At 28.1% G+C, this 5,637-nt stretch overlaps 1 non-coding gene across 1 annotated transcript; it reads right to left on the bottom strand.

Moving 5' to 3' along the window:
* Nucleotides 1-2,892: 2,892 nt before the first annotated feature.
* Nucleotides 2,893-2,964, bottom strand: Trnap-agg. The gene has a single exon. It is a non-coding gene; the product is annotated as a tRNA-Pro (tRNA).
* Between the last annotated feature and the right edge of the window lie 2,673 nt (nucleotides 2,965-5,637).

A 5,637-nucleotide genomic window follows, 5' to 3' on the forward strand; every position in this document is an offset into this window, starting at 1 on the left:
ATTAACTTTTTCCTTAGAACCTTCTCTAAACTGAACCAATTTTGAGGATTATCTCGAATTTTTTAGTTGTTCCGGGTATGGGACCCTCAACTTTCATTTAGTTGAGAACACATAGCTAAGAACACTTCCTATTAAATTACCTTTCAAATAAAACAAAAAAAATCAAAATCGGTACACCCGTTGAGGCGCTACGATGCCACAGACACAGATAGACAGACAGACATAGCAGTTAAACTTACAACATCCCTTTTTTGGTTCGGGGGTGCAAATAGTATATTAAAGTAGTACGAGCACCAAGGCAGTACTCTATCGGTAATAAACTAAAAATTTAAAAAAAATATATATTTTGACTTGAATGAGCTTCGATATTACGATCTTCCGCATGAGAAGCGAATACCTCAATCACAACACCAGCCACTCCTTGATAAAATTAATAAAGATAAGATTATTCCTGCCTAATCATGGTCAAAATACTGGGATAAAATTATTAAATTATTTAATTGTCATCGGACCTTCATACATGTGCAAATTTTCAAGTTAATCGGACAATAATAATTAAAATTCGTTGCGCAGTAGCTGTGTTAGCTACGCGAATTTCCTCAGAAATTGAAAAAATTACACATTTTTCTTAAAATCAAATATTATTCCATTTTTAGTTTTTCAAGAATTTTAACTTCCAAAACTAAGTCTCTAGAGGAAAAATCACAAGCGTATATATGTATAAATTTTAAAGATGGTCATTTTTGGCGATCTATTAGGTAGGATCGATGAACAATTAAAGAAATTTTTTCAAAATTTCATCATCAGTACAAAAGCAATAGCTCCATTTCCTTCGGCAATTCAAAAAAAGAATGTTAAAGACCCTGATGTAACACCATCTTTGATCTTAATGTCTTATTTTTCCTTAACTTTTTCTAATTTGTGTTACATTATTTTTGGACATTTTATTTTCAGCAATTATTCTTGTTTGGGTTATTCTAATTTGATCAATTATAATCGGTCACCGTTTTACAATACCCGTTTGAGAGTAAGCCGCTATAACGTTCTATTAAATGATGCATATATACATATAAAATGTATCATAAATATTATAGATGAATAATAATTGATGGCGCCGAATATTACCTATATAATTGACTACTATTAAGATAAAATATGAAAAAACAGACCTACATCATGTGAAATATAATAATTTCCTGTTAATTGACTTTTTTAATATACACATTCACAAAACCACACAACAGCATTCAAACAGCAACAACAAAAACAAAAACAACATATATTATTTTAAAAAAATCCGTATCGATAAATGCTAATTAATTTATGCAGAAGATACATGATAAACCGTTAAAATATTATACATAAAAAAAAAATTATCACCGTTGAAATATCTATATAGGTAATATTTATTGATCAAATTTATTTTTAGCTCTTATTTTACTGTATATAAGTACAGAGTGGCTCAAGTTACGGTAGTACATAGCAAAAGAACTCGGTCTGGAACAAAAACCACGCCGGCCAGAACAACTCGGTACCAACACACCTCCGGTTAAAACAGCTCGGTAGGAAAAAGAAGACTTGGTGCAAAAACTTCAATCAAGTGTTTCTCAGTTTGAATACGACCTTGGGAAAATCATTTGAGTGAACACTACTTTGAGATTATTGCGAGAACAAAAAACCCCCCGACCGTGCTAGCTTGACCCCATTAAAGGCATGGTCAACTCTCCAATCAGTGAGCGAACCCCTATCTCAGGGTAACCGAAAGTATCAAAAAACCCGCAGACTCGTACTGACTCGACCCTATTAAAAGTATGGCCTACCCATGAATCACTGTATGAACGCAATTACAGGGTCACTGCAAGTACAAAAACAGACTCATTGTAAATCGACCCATTAAAGGCATAGTGAACCCGTGGATTAGTTAGTGAACGCAGTCGCAAGATTAACGCGAACTGTTGTTGTACCGAGTTGTTTTGAAAGACGTTGTTTTGACACCGAGTTGTTTTTACCGGAGTTGTAATGATCGAGTTGTTTTGGACAGAGTTATTAATGACTATTCTCTTAGTAATACAAAAAAAAATGTGTTAAATTAATACAATAAAATATTTTATTGATCTAATTTAGTATGTATTATTAATAATTAAAAGTCATAAAAACATTTTTTTAAACTGAGTTGACTAAAATTAAAATGATAAATTCATTTTCCTAACTTTTAAAACATTATTGGGAGAAACCTTAAATTAAATATCTTTTTCAGTGGTTAAATTAGATTCTTCATAAGAGATTTTGTGTATTAACCACGTAACCCGAGCTTTAGTATTTTTGGACGAGAAAGTAGAAAGGTTGTTCTTGTATATAACATAGAAAATAAACATATTTTATAAGAAAAAAATAACGAAACTCGATTTTTTAGAAATTGCTAAGTTTTAAAAATTCATTATATAAGATACAATGGGTCGTCCGGTATATGTATATTAATTAAATTAATAATAATATGTTAACAAATTTTTATGTCTAAATCTTCTCAATAATTATCGTATACCTTTATTCATAAATAATAATTAAATTAGTAATTAATTAACCACAAAAATAGTTGAAAAAAGTATTAATAATGTTGTAAAAATTTGTTTTATTTTCTTGTATATTTTGTTAAAATAAGTTTATTTAACCTGATATTTGATTTTAATTCATTTGGAATATTTTCAATACTTAAGTATTCGAAAAAATGAATTGTTATGGTCTAAATCCATTTTAATATGGGTCCCTTTAGTGTTCATCAATTTTTATGAATGTAGGGTCATTTTCATGATAATTTTCATTACTATTTCTAAAAATATCCCGCGTTGGAGAAAAAGTTTGACTTAACGACACAAAATTAAAATTAATCATCTCGGGCTCAGCCGGGATTTGAACCCGGGACCTCTCGCACCCTAAGCGAAAATCATACCCCTAGACCACTGAGCCGCCGTTATTAATATTAAAAATCTTTACATCCAATTTTGTTTTGGACAAAGAACAAGATATTTCGACTTGGTAATTATAAAATTTCGATTCAGTGACACTAAAGTTATACCCAGAATAACATTTACCGTCAGGGGACCTTGAATTATATATTACCTATTCGAAAATTCGAAAAGAAAAATCTTATTTCTATTATTCTCGATCAAAATTTTATCCTGTTAAAAATATGTTTACTAACTGTGTTTCGAAATATAATCAGCTTCTTCTGAACTGATTTAGGTACAGAAAACATCGAACAAAATTCTGTTCGAATCAACTTTTGAACGCTAAAATTTATAATATTTTTTAATGAATATATTGTTTTGATTAATTTACAATAAACATTTTTAATCTTTATGTTTATACTTTTTTTTTCACTTTTATACATTTTTGTTGCATGCAAAAGTTTATATTTATTAAATAAAACACAATACTAATAATTAGCCATTACAAAATCATGTGAATAATTAATTAATTAATTATCTAATTATAAAATGGTTTTTGTAAAATAATGTATGTAATATTAAAATAACAACATACAGTATTGTTGGTTTTTAATGTCTTTTTAACAACATATCTTTATAGGAAGATAAAAGTTTATTGAATAAAATAAAATAAAATATGAAAAATTTTTATATTTACTGGATCTTCAACTACAATGACGAATGTTATCTAGTAATATTGATCCAATAAATTATTTTATTAAAACTTTTATAATAATAAGTTTATTATAAACCGCGAACCCATAACGAAGCGGAATATGATTCTTCAGCTGCAAATTTTCTGCCATTGTTTTGTACGTGTTACGTTTGAATCATGTCCCTTTGAATCATGCTTAGATCTTAAAAACTACGCAACGGATTTTGATGCAACTTTTCTAATAGATAGATTCATTCAAGAGGAAGGTTTTTATGTATAATACGCATGCATAGTATTGAAGAGTAAGGGGTTGAAAGGAATGTGCTTGAAAATTTGTGCATCGATTTAGCTCAAATATTGACAAGATATACAACCAACTTCAAGGATTGTTTTTATCTATTTTTAACCTTCGGAGGATGGAAAGGTGGAGAGAGAAAGTGGGGATGAATAATCGAATATTTTCAGATATACCCAAGAGGACTATCAAATAAAAGAGCATGATCAAAACTGTAAACCTTACGCAAAGAGATATGGGTAGAAAGTACAAGTTGGGATGTTGTCCAGCAAAGCAAGTGGTTTACAGCTAGTATAATATAAACGGTAGCCACAAAATCGTAAATCGAAAAACTCGATTTTCCTAAATTTGACACTCGATTAAAATATTATTTATTGTAATTACAAAACCTGCTTTTTTTATGAACATTGAATTTATGAGCAATCGCAATGTCGTTACATTATCATTTGATGCTAATACTATCTTCAGCTAAGTTAGAACCAATTTTGGCCTGGGTTATTATTTTCCAAAACGTTCCAACATCTATAATTTTAGTTTTCCGTTTGGTTATTTGATGCCATATGGATGTTTTACATGTCAAGTTCGTTCTGATTACCAAAATCGCCCCTTAATAAAGAACGTTTTAATCTTAAATAAAACTAAGTTATACAAATATTCTTTTTAATATTTCAGAAGGATATCTAACAATAATTAAAAATATTTACACAATGTGTTTGATGTTAAATACATTCCGTACAAATAATATTTGACATATAAGTTTACCGAAAAATAAAAAAATTTTTAACATACCATTCATTGTATTTCTATTTCTATTAAATAATAGATATATAAATGTTTTTATCTATTTTTATCTACTTTATTACTCCGTATGTATGCAGTTTTAATAGTAAAAATACTAAATACCATATATAAATATAATACTTTTATCCATTTTATTTATTAAGAAGATGTGATGAATATAACTATTAGAAGCCATATAAAGTCTGATTTTGTGGGATCAATAGGTTCCAATACATTTATTTAATACCAGAGTATCATTTAGGAGACATATGAAAAGAATGCTAAAGCTTTACATTTTGCACCACTTTAATGAACAGCGAAAATATTCATAAAAATTAATTTTAGATAAATTTTTCGCGTATTCCTCTAAGAATTTTTTTTTTTAATATAAGTGAGTAGATATGCAAAGATTGAATAATACTAGAAATTTCAATAAAACTTTATAAATACATTTTTTGATCAACAAAGTTTTCAAAAATCACAAAAAATTCCTAGATCATCGTGCTTTTTATTATTATTTTATCGTTCAAAGTTGGCTGAAAAAATGATGAATCATATAGGTTATCCTTTTCAATTGGATGTTTCTATATCAAAAAATCTAGAGAGTATGATAAAAAATTATCTAAAATATTTAGAAAATCTTGTAGTTTATAATAATACCATAAAAATATAAGGTTGTCAATGATATAAAAACAAAATTTTAATTTAATTATGAGTTCATCGAAGATCCATCATTTGATAAACAGGGACGACTATAGTTAGAGTATTAATGATTGAAGAGCGATATCTATATTATGAAATTTATAATCCTCACTTACACACAATATATTATATATTTTTGTTGTTGGGTGGTATTGCAAAGCCAAAAATAACTCAATACTTCATTACAAAGAATGTATTTGATTTATATGTATGTACCGTGC

The sequence above is a fragment of the Chrysoperla carnea genome, chromosome 5 (genome assembly GCF_905475395.1).
Source record: "Chrysoperla carnea chromosome 5, inChrCarn1.1, whole genome shotgun sequence".
Classification (NCBI taxonomy): domain Eukaryota; kingdom Metazoa; phylum Arthropoda; class Insecta; order Neuroptera; family Chrysopidae; genus Chrysoperla; species Chrysoperla carnea.